Genomic DNA, 18,494 nt, shown 5'->3' with positions numbered 1-18,494 from the left:
TTGCCAGTCATGTAATGCATCCAGGACAAGATGCTCGCCTGGCAGCCCGAGCAGGTGGACGACAAGGCAGCTTACACATTTTTGCTAATTGCAGGCAGCCAGTGAAACGTATCTGAAATGAAGATGATGGCACAAGCCTGCAGAAGAAGTCAAAGCAGCCTAGGCCTGAGCCAAAGTGTTTTAAATGGATTACACCAGTGTGTCATTGTGATTACACGCTCCTCGCAGGGACCGCGACAAGATGAATTGTATTTTATGGCTTTACAGCAGATCTTTTTTTCTTTCTTTTCTCCTCCAACTTGAATGCATTTCTGTCCCACTGCTACATAGCGTGGTCTGAATGTGGGATTGTTTTTGCCTTTGAACTACCTCACAAACAGTTCATCTGCTACTTCTCCTTGAGGGGACATTTGTTGCTTATCTCAGAGTTGAGTGGCTGACTGAGAAACCATGTATACATATACATTTTCATGCTTTGTAAATGATATTTCAGACTGCAGACGGCTTGTTTTGTATGGCTAAAACACTGGAACTCGGCCTCATTTTGCACTGTGCATCAAAGCATTTCAAAATATATGCTTGGTTGTGAACCTCAAAGGGCTTCAAAAAATGATATAATTAAATATAAACAGCAGTTTTTCTCTTATATACGTATATATATATATACTTAAGGTCCAATCATTCACTCCCTGTTTAATAATAACGTCTTATCTTTCCCTTCCCTGTCAGTGTAACATAACTGCAGCCATGTCATTTACATGTCCGCACATGCAGCTCAGTGACAGTTCACAACCCCACCTTCTTCTTACATACAGTATGTAAAGTGTCAAAACATTGTTGATAAAAGAATGATTTCATCACGGATGCTCCCCAATCCCAACTTCATCTTTTTCTTCTCATCCATATCTACAGATTTTCTGTGGAAGAAAATCTTCAGATATGGCAGATATGGGTGTGTGTGAGCAGGCAGTGAGTTGAGAAAGCCTCAGAGTCTGTGTGTGTGTGTGTGTGTGTGTGCGTGTGTGCGTGTGTGCGCGTGTGCGCGCGTAAGAAAGAAACAGGTTGTATCTCAAGAGAGTCCATTAAGTAGGGAAAGGTCAGAGGTTTAAACACAAGAGAACTCTGACGTGACCTAAAAGAATGTATGCTCGAATGAACAGTCATACACAAACACTCACATTATTATACTTTAACTTTTAAAGGCCATTTTTCAGCAAAAGCAACAAAGTTACTCTCCTTGTGAACCGACAACTTCATATAGCAACACATTTCTACTTCCTCTAGCTCTGTGATATACAGTCTTAGTGAGGCACACTGTTTTCAGTCAGTGTGATGTGGGGGTGTATTACATCTGGTAGCTGTACTGGTGGAAATAACCCCTTTGCACAGGCCCAAGGAGAAACTGTGAGACTTGTTTTTCTGCATGGAATCTACTAGAGACTTGTAATATAGGTGTGAAGTTGCACTCTGCGAAGAAGCCTACATATGGTGTTGGAAATAGGCTGGAATGTAAGTGGAGATTTCCTCTAATATTTCTACCTTTATTAACAAAGAAATATGAATCTCAAACCACAATAACTATTTACAGAGTTTAAAATCCAAAATAGAAAACAAAAAATGATTATAGAGGAAATCAAAGCAAAGTCAATTACAACAAAATTTGATCACTAATAGTCATCTTAAAAGGAAAAAGGAACAGTTTGACATTTTGGGAAATTTGCTTATTGGCAGTTAGATGAGGAGATCATCATCTCTCTCATGTCTGTATGGTAAATATGAAGCTACATTAAGCAGCTAGTTAGCTTAGCTTAACCTAAACATCTAGCATGGCTCTGTCCTGAAGTTACAAACTTGGCCTGGCAGTACTTCTTAAGTACACTGGTGTTATATTAAATCTGTTGAATTCAATTTAAAAAAAAAATTGATTTGTTGAGAATTAGTTGAAGCAATCACCATTATCTGAGTTTGTTGCTAGCTCTGTTCTTCCCATCCGGCTGTTTTTTTGAATCCCTTTACATAAAGCCCTACAAATAAAGTATATGCTTTAGGGTTGTTTAAGTCATAACAAATGAAAACAAACACATAAATCCATCAAATTAATACAAATTCTTTGTTGTGTTCATTTGCGGTACCTCCGCCAGCTTACTTGAGTGACAGGCTAATGGGGGGGGGGCTTCAGATTTGTTGTTATGGTAATATAAATTTAAGACATTATAGAGTCAGCAAAGAGCCTTACGTTTATCCACGTTTTTTTCTTTTTTTTCCATGTATGAGCTGAATGCCAAATGCTTCCCCACATTAGTTCTTGCCCCAGACTTCCGCTTGGCTATCAGCAGATGTATTTCACCCTGTGCTTCACCGAGATCTGCCTATGCTGCCCTCAGCACTGAAACAATCCCTTAGTCTCTCCTCTTCAAGTGCCTACAGGACTTAATGCTCTTACTGGGTTTATATCAGTGAACACACTTGCTCCTCAAGCTAATCATAGCGCTAGCGTCTATGAAATTTGATCAGTCTTAACAATGACCATTGTGGGTTCCTATTGAGTACCATACAAATTAGCCTCTGTGCTGGTGGCCAGTGGGACAATGTATTCTGCTGGCTTTATCACATTGTGCCCTGGCCTACTATTAATCTTGTGGACTGTATGGGATGAATTAATGCACTGAGGGATTTGTAAGGCTATGGTTATGGATTACAATGTCTAAGAATATATTTGAATTGGTCTCTGAATGTAATTCCAGTGGACTGAGATTAAATTGAGCTGATAAGAGTCTGCTGTAACAAACCACATTATTATTGCCCTTGTCTGTCTGTTGTGCATGGTAAAATGAAGCAGTGCTCCTATAATCCTGTTCATCTAAAAGAGGTCTGCATCTCTGATTGAATTTCATAAGTACAGTTGTTGGGGATTGGCTGGAAAGTGATTGCCATTTTGCTTAATAAGTCCTCTGCAGACTTCTGCCTCTCACCTCCGATCTCCTCCTTACTCCTTCTTTCCTAATACTACCTCCTTCGCATTTGATTTAACTACTCACAATTTTATGAACTATTCACCACTGTTTAAACCATAAACTATGAGCCATGAAGAAGGTAACATCCAGAGGAACTTCTCCCTGCACCAATCAAGCAGACTGCCCACGGGGATGTCTAGACTGTAGCTACTCTCTGTGCTCCCTCTCAGTTTTTCTACTGCATTACATCAGATAACTGTATGATAGCGCAATTTCTCTTAATGCTCCCTGCATTGTAAAATCATCACTACAGTCTTTTATCTAATCCTGACCTAAAGTGATTTTCTTTTTCCCTCCTCATAATTGAAAATTATGTTCTTAAATGACTCGTTAAGTGTTGCACATTTTCTCCCACACACTGAAAGCATTTCCTCCCTCCTTTTTTTGACAGTCACATTAAGAGAAGTTAATGTGTCGTGTGCATCACAAGCATTTGCGCTCAGTAGAGGCAATTTCAGGCTGGAACTCTGCACCCCTAGGTTGCACCACTCCAACAATGCTCACACCTCTGCAATAGTGCAGTTTCATTTTTTGGGGATTATTCTTGTTCACCCATGGTGACAAAACGAGGACAACTTCTTGCAGCTTCTCATGGTTTCTGGCAGGCAAGTGTGTACCACCAGCTATGATTTTCAAGCCAGGGAAGATGAGAAAATAAATTTGCATTCGGCTCCAGGCTGTGCCACAATCATGGTGGAACAGAAACACTTGCATCCACATTTTAAAGTTGGATATTAATAAAGTGTGGTAATGATTCACCAGAGACACTTCCGCCACCTCTGCTCCCTCTGAAGCAACCCATTTGCTCAAACACATGAGAAACGGGTGGTGTCATGGCATAACAGGGAGAAAAATTTCAAACGTTCAACATTGAGCTTGCCGGTCGTCCCACTGAGTGGATGAATTTTTTATAAACTGTCCCCGGAGGTTCATAAACATTGAGAGCGAGAGACGGTGAGCGACGCAAGATGTTTTCGTGCATCGAGCATGCATGGACACCTGCTGCAGCTGAACTTACAGGGAGGTGGCAGCACGTGCAGCAGTAAACAAGACCGTGCCACTCAGTGTTTTTACTGCGCTTAGAGCTGACCCCGCCATCCATTTGGCCCAGCTTAATGATTACCATAAATGCCTGGATTGCCTGCATAAAATGTTGAGTGGAAACGAGGGCCGCCGCTTCCATTAGTGGCCTCTTTTTGCTGGAAGGGCCAAGGGATTTGAGAAGGGCCAAGTGTGTCCCCTGAGTAAGGCCAAAACTCTCACTGTTCTCTACAGTCTATCAAATAGACTCTGTAATCAAGGACTGGGCTAAGTGGTTGGCTGCACTGATGGTGATGTTCATAAAATGATTATTCATACAGAAAACTCTGTGCTGAAACACTCCTGCCCTCTATTACCTCTCTAACATACACTCAATGGGATCATCTTTGAAATATTAACGCTCAATCAATTACAATCATTTTATGTTACTTAATTCTTGAATTCCCAACCAATCTAAATTTGGAACTACAGGATGCTGTTTAAACTGATGTCAAGAGAGTAGTAGGTGCTTACAAATACATAGACAAAAAAAAATACAAATACACAAAATTGCATTCAGATTTGAAAAAGATATGTAATGCATTGTTTGTTTAATAATAGAAATGAATGAAAGCAAGCTGTCAGCTATATTCACATGCTCCACAGTAATCTATAACTCATAGATTTTTCAGGTCATTTAATCATTTGGGAGTTTGAGTCCAACTCGGTTTTAATATCAGCAATTGTGAAGAAATGTCCAGGCAGTGCATTGGGTTGGAAGGTGTTGCTGAGACAGTACATATAATGAAATTTCCTGGTCTTATTGGGGGATTTGAGTTTTCAGTATGATCTCATCCCGTTTGCTGAGTGAAAGCAACTTTTTTTTACGGAGATAAATCTCAGTGAGGAAGAAATATATGGAAATCCAAACAATAATTCAAAGGCTGCAGTGCATACAAATTTGCAAACAACTAAAACTACATTCAAACCACCAGTATAGCAACCGTTGTGATTAGCATCCACTGTGCAGACAAGCGCATTTGCCTTTTCTTAAAGTGGAGAGATTAAAATGTGAATGCAACTCCCATAGGAACTCAGGGGAAAGCAGCATATTAATATATTGGGGAGGTGGGGGGCGGGGGTATCTATTATGAGCATGATGACAAGAGATCAATGTTGCCTCTTATTCCCAGTGACAGTTTGAGACTAATATACTCATTAGCGTTAATGCCACCGTGATATGAATTGAACAGGCTTTATTTTTAATAGTCCAGCTAATGTCTGCATCGGGTAAAGAGTGGTATTCTATGAGCGAAATCTGTCATGTGTCCTTGGGCATTGGTGGTTAACAGTGGACTGAAATTGGACAGCTATTGCGAAAATTGTAGAGGGAATTGTACATCTTAAAAAATACCTTTATTTTGTGCTGCTGTTTCCTTCCTTTGAATTACTGTAGATGGATGGCAGAGTACAGGGAACACATTTTAACAAGAAGGAAGATACCTTCACCATGTTATCTTCACCACAAGTGTGTAAATATAGATTCAGAAGTTAGAACTCTGTTCATTGCCATATGTGCAGATGGATTCAATCGAAATTGTTCAGTCATTTTTTTTCTACTGGCCAAAAAATATTTTTTTCAGAACATTAAAAATAGATAATGTTTAACTACAGAACCACTGTTGTTTCACTCCGTCATGTGTGATCACTTAACTGCTTTGTTAATTTTTAAATAATCACGTAAAACACAAGATGTGGTCCAGAGGAATGATGCAGGGAAAAAAAAAAAAAAAAAAAAAACAGCTGGAAGGAGAAACAGCTAAGCTGCTGAGGCTGGAAAGTTTTTCACAGCTGTTGCTGGCCAACAGCAACAACAAAGCCAGGAGCTGGGATTAAGAAAAAAAAAAAGAAAAAAGTTTGTGGCATAAAGAGATGACTTCTAATGAGTGAATGCAATTTCCTACATTTTTAAAACATGCATTTCTAATATGATGGCCAATGGACTGCATCATTAGTGAATATCTGTCAGAATCGTGGTCAGTTCTGCGCATCTTGAGCAACTGATGTGATTTAATGTGCAGTATATTGGCAACATCTTGGATGAGTTTGCTTTGTTTATACTTGCCAAGCTTAATTTGAAGTTTTGTGACTGTCTTTTCATTTAATAGACATTTAAAGATAATTAGGCTTATAATCAGAAAATGAGGTGGACATAAAAAGGGGAAACACCAAGGTTAAGCCAAAAGTGTGAATCAAGGAGTTTGAAGCGCCTGATTCAATACAGCAGATATTATAAAAGAATTAAGGGCAATGGCAACCCATTTTTATTCCAGGGCTGGACCTCTCTGTCAATATAAGTAACTGTGGAAATCACATCAGGCTGCACTTATACTCGTGCCGATTGTTCACGGTAGCAACATTTGTATTTGGACTGACCCATTACTTTGAGAAACTTTGCCAACAGAATGAGTGCGAGTGACCGCTCAGACCTGTAACCCTGCAGCTCTGTGTTTTGCTGACCCAAGACAAATAGTCTATAGTCACACCTTCCGACAGAGAAAAAGCATGTCACTAGATTCCATTGCCGGTTCGGTTACACAGGGCCGGCTTACTGATCGATATGAGCCTGCCAATGGCAATGTCTGTGTTAATGCCTCAGCCCGCTGCTGCATTCTCCCTCACAAAGCCATTTTGGCAATCCCTCCCTCTAATTACATATGCATTCTTTGTTTTCTCTCTGTCCATCCTCTGCAACAAGCTTATAACAAGGGCTAAAACGCTTTCATTCCCTTATTTCACTCCCTGCCAATGAATTGATGAAATATTCATTCAGTTATGCCAAGAATGCCAAGTCGGAGTTTCGAGTGTGACGAGCGCTAATGCTGAAATGAGGGGTTGTGTAATTGTGTGCTTCTTGCTGCATCATAATCGTGTGCTTGTGACTGACTAATCGCAGTTGTGTCCAAGTCAGCCACAGAGTACCTGGGCTTGCGCAGATAGACGTGAAGAGAGGGTGGAGGGAGGTAGGGAAATTAGGAACAAAAGAAAGATGGAAGACGCATGAGGGGGGGAAGAAGAGGGAACAAAGACGAGACAAGAAAGAGGACGGAATATATTTCTGTGGGTATAAATTATTCAAACGTCTCTAAGAAGAGTACACAACCACATTATTGGTTCCGTCGTGATTTTTTTATATTTTTGATTTTTCGCTTGAATTGCAGTATGACTTAATCTTTCATGAGGCAGTTATGTTTTATGCCCCCAAAACAAGGAACAAAGACATAAGTCTCTGTAGGAATGGAAGAGAGGCAAGTTGTCACTATGAAAACTTTGACTTTTAACTAACATATAAACTTTGGAGAATGGAAGTTGTCGTGATCTGTACCGATAATTTAAAACCCTTGAAACTGATAATGTAATAATAATAATCTTAGCTGTTTGATCTGTGGTGGTACTTGAAAAATGACTTTAATGTTGTTAGTCTAGTCCAGTGATTGACAGGGAGGGTCTCTTCACTCTGCACTTTGATCAGCAGCAGGTTGACAAGGTGCAACACACCCCAGACATCCCACTATGTTTGCTATGCGCGCGCACACACACACACACAACACACACACACACACACACACACACACACACACACACACACACACACACACACACACACACACACACACACACACACCCCAACACACGTTTGTTTCATGAGACAAACTAATCAAATATTGAATAGTGTCTATACAGTGTCTTGTATCGTGTACAATACCAGTTCGGTGCTACAGTTCATACATTTTATCAATATTAAAAACAGTAGGGGACAAGGTAAAGAAAAATCACTCTACCACAAAGCCTTCAGCTCTCCACTGTTGCATCCAGCAGGCTTTGTGTTCGCCACCTCAGCTGTGAGCTTATGTTTGTCTTGCAGAGCTGTGCCAGCAGAGATGAATTGCATGTTAGAGGAGGCATTATGTGCATGTTTGTGTGCTTGGAAATTCTGTATGTGTGCACATGCTGGCTGAAATTAAATTAATTTGGAACTGAAGATGCCGTTAACGACGTTAAAACTGAATTCAAATGCCTGTGTATGCCCCCTTCTTCAATGTAAAGAGAAACAGATAAAAAGTAAACAGTGACAGCAGTTAGGATACACAGCATGTTTCGGAAGCTAATGAGTATATTGAAAGTATACACTCTCAGCAGGTGTGGTTTCAGTGGGCTTTAATAATGGCCAATCACTTCAGCTCCTGTCATCGCCTTTAAACACAGCAGACAGTTTCCTAATGGGCAGATAGAAGAATCCAGGCCGGCTTCTGCTGAGATGAAAGTCATCTTGTCACACATATGTACTGTACAGTGGAGCTGAAACAATAGGTTAATCAATTAGTGCGCCGACAGAATTCATTGGCAGCTATTTTGATGAATGATTAATCATTGAAGTCATTTCGTCTCGCAGAAATGTGAAGCACCTCCTAGATCCAGCGTCTCACGTGTGAGGGTTTGCTGCTCTCTGGCTGCGATGTGACAGAAAACTGAATATATTTGGGTTTTAACAAAACAAGCAACGTGAAGATGTCAGGAATTTTCTGACATTTCAAAGACCAAACAAATCCATTGATTGTAGAAAATAATCCGCTGCTGGATTTATGTTCTAGGAGTCTGTTAAATACCTGTCTATATACAATGATGATGTACGGCGTTATAAGTCAATAAGAACTGTGCATTTAGGCTACAGCCGTGCAGTAACATATAGTGCAACATAATGTGCTGCCATCATTTTTATCTTTTGACTATATTTGGTTGTTCCATCCAGATATGGAATGCTACCTTTGCAGACTATCACTGTAGCGACTGCTGCTTGGCTTGTTCCTGATGAAAATGGCATTGCACCTGCACATGTGCTTCTGCCAGTTAAGCACCTGCAAGAAAATAGAGTCCTACACCGTGTAAGTATTGCTATCATCTTAGCAGTACCTAACCTGGAAATATGTTTATGGCTCCTGCTTACTATACGCATAATGGTGTACAGGTGCTTCTGCATGGGAATACTGTGTGGAGAGTGCAAAGGGCTTGTGTCTGGAGAGCTTCTTATGCTGAGGTAGAAAGAGCAGGGAAGTGCTAGAAACAGCGGATTCCTCCCAATTACTTGGCAAAGAAGAGAAACTAGTTGTGGTGAAAAGAAAAGTAGGGAGGAAGAGGACGCAGAGAGAGAGAGACACAGAGAGTGAGAGAGAGAGAGAGAAAAACACACACATACGCTCCTTCAAAACAGGGTTTTAATATTCACTATACAAAGCCTAATTAATTTTACAGTTGGACTGCACGTACCTGTACTTCAACATTAATGATGATGTTATGGTAGAGTTTTAGAGACTCCTAAAGATTAAAGACTTTCTTTGTAGCTCTGCAGATTTTGTATACCACCTGCTGGCAATCTCTCTGCAAGTTCATCTTTCGGGAGATACTCATTAAATTTATGAATGCTTGAAGGAAGTTAGATTTTCTATTCTCCCCATCTGTATTTTTGTCCATATGGGAGCGAAGTGCTAAATAAGTTCTTTTCTCTCGTCTCTCTTATTTTCTCCTGACGTCACTCCGCTCCGCTCTTCTTCACTCAGAGGCTTTGCTGAGAAAGCAACGCATGCATACATCAGCTATCTCATCTATCTCCTCTGAATTCGTCAACACAGCGACTCACTGTACCAACCAACTTTAGTGTCAACTGAGGGGGTGGGCTCCATTTTCCTACTACTTAAAGCTCCTCTTCACTTTCTGTCCTCATGCTGCAACCTTAGCGTGAGAGCGGAGTTGGAGAGGTGCAAGTCAAGGGTGAGAGTGGGGTGCTGGAAAGGTCAATGCCACAACATTAGCGATGGTGAGTGTAGGAGGGAGTGATAAATAAAGAAATAGATAAATAAAAATAGGCCCAGGTAGTTAGTAGCGTAATGAGACAGCTGCGCCCATCTGCAATCGATGAGCTCCAGAGACGGTAATCACTACAGCTTCCTTAACAGTATTTTAATTGGATGTCAGTCAGTCACCCTGCTGCTGCAGCCACCCTCCTAGACCTATATCTATGTGCTAGCGCTTGTATGGGAAAGACAAAATGATCTCAGCGTGTGAGTGAATCTGTGATCCTTAGTATGGCGTACGTGTGTAATTACATAATGTGTCCTTTGCATTTGTGTACATCAGCGTGTGCACTCACTCGGGTGTGTATCGGTGTGTGTGTGTGTGTGTGTGTGGCAGCACTCACCAGTCATTAGCATTGATTTTTCCAGGAGGGGCCTCTCTCTCCCCCGGTCTCCGTCTCTCTCAACACGCCTCCCCCACCCCCCTCCTGCCATTGCTCTCTTGCGTGCAAATAGCTATAATTTCGCTCTCACGGTCTTGGTCACTGTGGGCCCTGCCCTCCCGCAGTGTAAAAGATGGCAGTCATCGATCGGGGCATCCGGACGCCTGCCCTGCCTCCCCCCCCTCACCCTCCCCCACTCTCCCCCGCTGAAGGATCCCTCTGTCGATGGGAATCTCAGGTAAGTTACGAGCACGCCTGCACAGCTTCCAATTAACTAACAGACTCAATGCCAGCCAGCCACAGCCTCTCTCCTTCCCTCCCATCCTATTTGTCAGCTGTTAGCATTGAACTGCATAGCCACACTTAGCGTCTACACTACATTATAACTATCAGGAGCAGACATACGTGTTGACAAGCACTGGCGCTATAAGAGAAGAGGAGGGTGTTTTTTTCTTTTTTCTCTTTGGCCGGGGGGAGGCCCGGGGGGGGGTTTGTCTACGTTTGTCACAAATGAGGTGTTTTCAGGGAGAAGTCACCACTCAGTGACGGGCTCTAGTTTCCATTTCTCAAAAAACACCTCTTTCACCTTGGATGTCGATTAACATTCACAAACGCCATGGAGGTATAAGCATGAAGAAATAATATTCTGGCCCACGTCGATGGTACAACCTATCATGAATGCACAGCCTATTGCTTTAGATGTGATTGCTCAGGAGTAATCAGACTCATAACCTGTCTCACCTAAACAGGGTACCATTTCCTGCAAAGTCACTGGCTGGAAGGAATAATACTCAGTGTGACAGTCCCCGCTGAGCACAAATCCCAGTTGCTGTTTCTGTGCTGCATGACAAAGTCGTTATTTGAAGCCTGCGTTGATTAAATATTGAGTGACATGAGAGATGCTGTATTGAATGAAGTTCAATTATGTTCGGCACCAACTCTGTGCCAGTCCACCCCCCCCCCATACCCCCCACCCCCCCGCCACCACCCCAATATGCAGCCATGTTCTAAACATACTGTTGTACTTGTGCTCCCTAGCCCTAACCACACCTCAGCCAGGTAGCCAATCAGAGCTTTTGATTGGCTTATTAACATGGAAAACGCCAACTAGTTATATAAGTATCCTCTCTGGAGATTATTTGCATATATGCATATTATAGCCATTAAAACCAAATTGTCTTTTTAGGACAAATGCACGAGTAAGAAGACCAGAATTAATCGGGCAAAGCCAACAAACAGCAGAGCAAGGAAATGAGGAAAAAAAATAATAATAAAAAGCTTCACAGCTGTTTGCCTACAACACTGAAACCCTGGCCGCTCAAACTGCAATTAATATTCCAAGACCATGGCTCAACTGCCACCGATTATTTCAAGTGCCATTGTTTTTTCCCACCACTGGAGAGGCTTAATCATCTTTATGTTTTAGGCAGACCTAGTGAGAAGCTTGACATTTTTTTTTTTTTTTTTTTATTTCCTTCAATGTAATAGGGCCAGAGATGTTTGCAAGCCTGAGCACATTAGGACCTGATTACTCCAATTTTCTTCCATCTCCATACCCAATCCTACTTCCTCCCCTCCTTCCACTGTCTAAATAAATCCAGAGAATCTGTCATTTTGCCAGGCAGCTGTTTTTTGGCAGCTTTCCTTGCCTCCTCCTCCTTTCTCTCCCTCTCTCCCTCCCTCTCTCTCTCCCTCCCTCTCTCCCTCCCTCCCCCCCTCCCTCTCAGGCACTAAGCCCACTGGGCACAGTGGGGAAGATCTAGCAATCCGCGTAATGTGAGCATAATAACACCAACAAAACATCTCATTCCACGTCTAATTCAGTGTAGCGGCTGGGCCGCTGTGTGTGGGATAGAAGACAATCCTCTCTGCCTTCTCTCACCACTACAGCCTGTGACTGGCTTTTCTCAATAGGTTTTTATGGCAAGAAAATAGGATGGATACACAGACTTGGCATTCAAACAACACAAACCCCACAGTGATTTTTAATTTTGAACGGCATCCTAATGATACCGTTTGAGTTTGTGTGACCCTTCTTGCAGGAATGATGCCGTGAATATAAAATCTACCTGATTTCAGTGGCATTTTAGGTTATTGCATTATGAGAAATGCCAGTGGCATTGTAATCAAAGGCTTTTATACCTTCGCTTTCTGAATTCCAGCCCATGGGGTCCTGATTTCATCAGCTATATTACAGCTCTCATTACTTCAGAAAAAAACACAGTGGCCCACATTTTAAGTCACTGCTCTCTTTATGAGCTTCTTTTGCCCTGAGCATTGATATCAGGTTTTTTTTATTGCATCTCTATTGTCCATTTCCCTTGTAGTCATAGTATTTTAATCAAGGAGTTTGATTTGCCGTGGTTTTTCCCCTCACTGGAGTCAGTTTCCTGTGAAGCTCTGCATTTAACAGGAGTATATTTTTTGATGATTTTTGTGCATGAATTAGTAATTTGTATCCTTAAATTAATAATTTGTACCCTGAACAATGTAACAATTAGTGCTTATAAATTAGTCAAAATATTAAATTAAAAACTGTTACCCTTCCGTAGACATTACAAGTTGCTGTCTGGTCACTTAAAGAGAATGTTAGTGGAAGGTTAGACACGGACATCAAATGACAATATAAAAAATAATATGAACAAAAAGATTACAACTTTGGGGACTAATGGATTCTGTAGATTTGACACAGTGAGTCCATGGGAATCAAGTGTACACACTGTCAGAAAACAAGGAAAAATCACATTTGGTATGCAGTGGGATCATGATCCGCGTATTAATAATTGAGTGAAAAAAAAGGATTTAAGGGCGAGAAGCCCCACTGCCTGTCCCTCGTCTCCTTTTCCCTCTGCTTGTCAATCATTCTCACTCATCAGCAAAAAAACTTTGCTAGCGCTGTCACCTGAAGAGCTCACACTTCCAAGGCCCTAATTAAATCTCAAATCCAACTGCTAATTATCCAGCGAAAGTATAACCTTCCCTCACCTCCCATTGCGCCACAGTCGAATCCCTGAAAACTTACTCACATACACAAACCACCACAGCTCTATCCTTCCGGTCTCGCGTTGTTGCGGTGCCGCAACAAATCATAAGGTGTCTGGGGGTGGGGGGGTGGGGGGGGGCGTGTACCCGTTGTGCTCTCTCTGCAGTCAAGCGAAAACAAAGCCACTTAACATTATTAACACAGGTGATATCACATGAAAAGATCAGCCACTTAGAAAGGGGGTGTTTTTGGGATGCGACACGGTATGACTGTACTGCCACAGAGTATCCAGCCATCATGGCTCTCTTTCAGAGTGTTTTTTTTGTGTTACTTTGGGGCTTAATATACAAGTCTCAAGATTTTTCGATCTACAAACCAATGTCAGCCAGTCAGAAACGTTCTCTTGATTTTCAATAACAAGAACACAGACTTTGATGTAATGCTTTCATTCAAATCAGCGTCCTTGCTTCAATCAGAAAGCTATTCCATTTTGGTCAGTGTAGAAACAAAAAAGAAATCAAGAGTTTATGTTCAGCGATTCCCTAATTTCCCACAGCCATTTCTGCGTTTGCTTGTTATTAAAGCCAAACCACACACATTCAGCAGTTTACTACTCCACTGAATTAGTTTCCGACTATTGATCAAAAGTAAGTCTAGAAGAGTGTGTTGCACAGTTGTTATCTTGGTTACCACCACTTCTTTCCCCGTGCATTTGTCACACTTAAAAAGGAAATAAATCCTAACACTGTCTGTCTGCATTATCCCAATACTGATGCACTGGGATGTTTTACCTCCATGTCGTTTCTACTCAGAATTTTAAACAGGGACAGGTTTTGTACTCCAAAGACAGCTTAATTGTCCAAATAACATATTGGTGCATTTTCAGCTTGCATCACAGCTGCAGCCACTGGGCAGTAAATAGCAGTTAGCAGCAGAAAAAGGCAGATAGTGGCAGGAATAGCAATTAGATTTATGGAGCTGTCTTTATAAATATAACTGTTTTGTGAATGACTAGTGCATATACAGTAGGTGCCACTAATGATTTCATTTTCCTGCCTGGACCTGTTCGATACGATTACAACACTGCACTACGTTATACCACTGCAACATCATTTTCTTTTTATTTGGTCTGCAATTTAGGCTTAAAAGTTGAAACAAGTGATTGATGTGAGACATATTGATCGTGTTATTCATCTCTCACAAGCTTATTTCCCAAAACGGCCAACTATTCCTTTAAAATGAGTGCAGTAGTCTCAACAAACTTCTATATTAATGGATGGTGGTACTTATTATATGAATAATAATGGTCAAACTCATGCATAGTTAACTGAACCATGCACATAGGTTTATACTGTATGGATACATACACGCATATCAGCATCCCTGATTCTTAATTTCTGGCACAATTAACAGCTCCCTACTTTGTTGGAGCACAGGGCACCTGGAGGGAAGGGAGTCCTCAAGAGAAGGCTCAAAGGGCCCCCCTTAAGTGCTGCATACTAATTCACATTCACTTCTCCGCTCCTTCCTCCTCCTCTCAGTCTGTCATTATTTTTTGTCCCTCTCGCTGAACCCTATTTTTCTCTTTCCTCCAGTCCTTTACCTCTAATTCTGTCATGTTCTCTTTTGACCATTTATGGCTGTTTTTCATCAGCTATTTCCTGTGTCCTCTCATTATGATGGCCCCCCATCTTCAATCCTCTGTTTGCCCCTGTACAATAGGGCTTGGATGTATGTTCTAAATAGCCAATCAGGCTTTCAAAGACTGAATAGCTTTTGACAAAAGCCAGTTGTAGTAGCATGTTTGCATAGCAATCAGAGTCATTCTGAACAACCCAAAGCTGTCTCACAGGGCTATAACAATGGACTTAATATGATTGGCTATTTTTAAATTCAAGGTTGATCAGCCAAGATGAGTCATTCACAAAATAATGTCCCTTCTCAGTAAATGCACATGAAAAAAAACACAACAATACACTATATATCCATTGTACTGAGACCAGAGGTTCAACAGCAAACTGGGTCATTTTACTAATTTGCTTAGTTTGGATACAGCTTCTAATGTCGCTGAATTTTCAAAGAACCAAACTACCCCCGGGGAAAAAGAACATGTGATAAAATTAAAGATTAAAAATAAAATTATTGTTGATAATTATATCTGGATCTCCTTAGGGACTGCAACAGCAGAACTGGTGTAGCCCTAATCATAACTCATGCTGCTGCCTCACTCATACAGTCTGTAGTACATGAGAGAAAGCATGCTGTGCATGAGCTGAAACTCCCCTGTCTGAGCCCCAGTGCACAGCTCAGTTGAGTACACACCGTTTCATTTTAGGATGCATCTCATTTTTCTTATTTCATATATCCATCCTCTCATGACCTGGAAATAGATCAGGTCTGTCATCATAAAGTACATTTCAGTTCTCTAACAAGGACTGTGGGGCGAGAAGGCTTCCCAGAGGAAACTTCAGTGAGGATATACAGTACAAGATCCTCCTGTACGAACAGCCTTCATCCGACACACGTACACACACACACACACACACACACACACACACACACCGCTTTTAATGGAAATTTGTGAGTGCAGCTGATGTAAAAGTAAAAAAGTGCCAATCTGTTGGCATGGACGGGACAAATGTCAATACCGCCTTGATCGTAATAACAGTATATTCAATTTTTAAGTCATCAAGTAAAATTGATGGATATTTGATAAAGGTAGGTCTGAATTATTAAAGAGACACACAGAAGAAGACAAACAGACTTTTCTAGCACTGCTCTTTTCTCTTTAACACTTTCTTAGCTTTTCAGGAAGAACAAATGATTCCAGTGGTTAAAAGTTTTTACTTATGGCCATTTTTCTGGTTTGTCTTTTTTATGCAATGAAATAATTTTTACAGTAGTACACTGGAGTGAAACACCCGCTGCATTTAAAAACTTTTTTTTCTTCTTTTCCTATTTTTTTGGTCCACAAAACGGCATCTTTATTTCTGGAGATTAACCATCCACGCCATACTCTGGATTACTAAATAATTTATTTAAAAAGTTAAATAAATAAATAGATGAATGGATGCATATGCTAATTATTGGGAAAAACTTTGCTGTTGCTACAAATTGCCAGAGGCTAAATGCATTTATTCTTCACCAACTCTTTTTGGCTACAATATAAAATTCTCATATAGGCTCATTAATGTCTACATGTAAAATTGTATTATTTCATTTTCTTTCACATTATTCCCAGTATCACCCAGCATCATTTCACTCAACAGAGCAATAAAAATTCCCAAAGTTATTAATGCATGTTTCGTACTGGGTGTCAAACATCACAGTTTAACTGTCTCTGTTGTCATAGGGAAACTGCTTGCCAGAAACAGATTTTTTGCAGCAATTCATTTCAAAGGAAAATATGCATAGGGTAATAATTTACCCGGTTCTGTCATCTTCTGTGGAAGGACATTCTAAACAACCCCAATAGCTACATCCCATTATCTGTGCAAACACAAACTCCACAGCAACACAGTGCTACAGAGCTGTTACAAGACTGTTGACATTTAATCCAGCTGTGCAGCCGTCATCAGTAACTGACGCCGCTTCAGATGACGCTTGACTGGGAAGGACGTGTCATTTCAAAAAGCACACGTTGTCTTTTCTGGTGTTTTAAGTTGAAGGTGATATGAAGCGAGGAGGAGACTGAACAGAGGGAAAAGTACTGTAAATGTGCTGAATTGCAGTGGCTGTGATTTTTCAACCCAGCCACTGTCCATGGTGCTGAAACCGCCATTGCCCACTGTATCCCACTGATATAATTTACACTCACTGAACTAAAACATGACACACTTGCAATTCCAGGGCTTTATTAGCTTAAAGCTATAATATGTATAGAATTTCCCGGACCACAAGAAATACAAAATTATAACAACTATGAAGTAAAAGCGTAAGTTTATGTTGTGGGATGATTATGCTGAACATGAGAATGAAGGGGTTTTCTCAGAAGCTTGTTTCCCTCTTGGATATTTTTATATAGCAAGTGCTAAACATGCAAAACTGACTTTTTGATCTCTCAAAGTCCCTTTGCAAATTTCATATTACCACTTGAAAGTCATTTCATGTTAGTTTCAAAGTGCTTCTGCTTGCAGTATTATTTGGGGTCTGTCCATAGACCTAAATATAGTGCTGTCAGTGGCAGCTCCATGCTTTGTGGACAAACTTCAAGCTTTTTTTTCCGCTTGTGGTGTTCCCAAAGTCCTCTGTGCCGTTTCAGATTGGCTCTCTCCACGCCTGAAATGGAAACCTAGTGTGCACCTTGCACATGGCTCAGGTCATAGGCTGACTCTCATTTTCTGAGCAGATTCATATCTCAGTGTTACCCCTCCAGAGATTTCTCTTGCCCACTCTGCTGGAGTGGAACCATTCTCAGAGGAACCCTGTCTCCACTGTTTGACCCCTCTTTCATTACGCTCTGACTCCCAAATGTCTTTCTGTTAAAAGTGCAGGCTTCAGGGGTGGAGATCTACACTACTGCCAAGTGACCTCTTCACCCCTTTCACTCCCCCTTTATTAGGGGTGAAGATATACATGGGAAGACTGCTATCAGTGCCATGTCACAATGGATTAATACTCCTGGAATCACATGATCACATTGATCAAAGGCATCATCAGTGGTGCACTGTTGTGCACTGTAGTTCTCCTGAGTTTAACTCACAGCAATGTGCTGAATGGGCACTCAGCCTAACCCTATAATCCCCTACACTGCTGCATGTACAGCCTCCTACATTCCTCCATCCCCGCTCATGTTTAATATCAAACAGCGCTTTATTTGTGTTGCCATGTGAGGTGCACTAACTGCAACACACTGCTACAACTGACATCACCCGCCCTACTTACATGAGGAGAAATATCCACCTTTATTATGCATAGGACTCCTGACAATCCTCTCCTAGGATTAGGTATGTTTGTGACAGTGAGGGTGCAAGTAGGCATGCAGCGCTCAGCGCTCTGAAAATGGGTAAAGGAGGAAAATATGCAAGGTTATATACCCCCAACCATCCCCATCAGCACCCCCACCCTGTCTTCATGCTCCTAATCTTAGGCTCCCCTATCTATCCCACATAGTGTATTATACATTAAACTGTAAGTAATGACAGAGCTCAAGTATATTCTAGTCAGCGATAATAAGAAAACCTCA

This window comes from Seriola dumerili, unplaced genomic scaffold (genome assembly GCF_002260705.1).
Source record: "Seriola dumerili isolate Sdu_G_001 unplaced genomic scaffold, Sdu_1.0 BDQW01000309.1, whole genome shotgun sequence".
In the NCBI taxonomy this organism is placed as follows: Eukaryota; Metazoa; Chordata; class Actinopteri; order Carangiformes; family Carangidae; genus Seriola; species Seriola dumerili.
The sequence above is the reverse complement of the archived record's forward strand: the minus strand, read 5'-3'. Positions refer to the sequence as shown.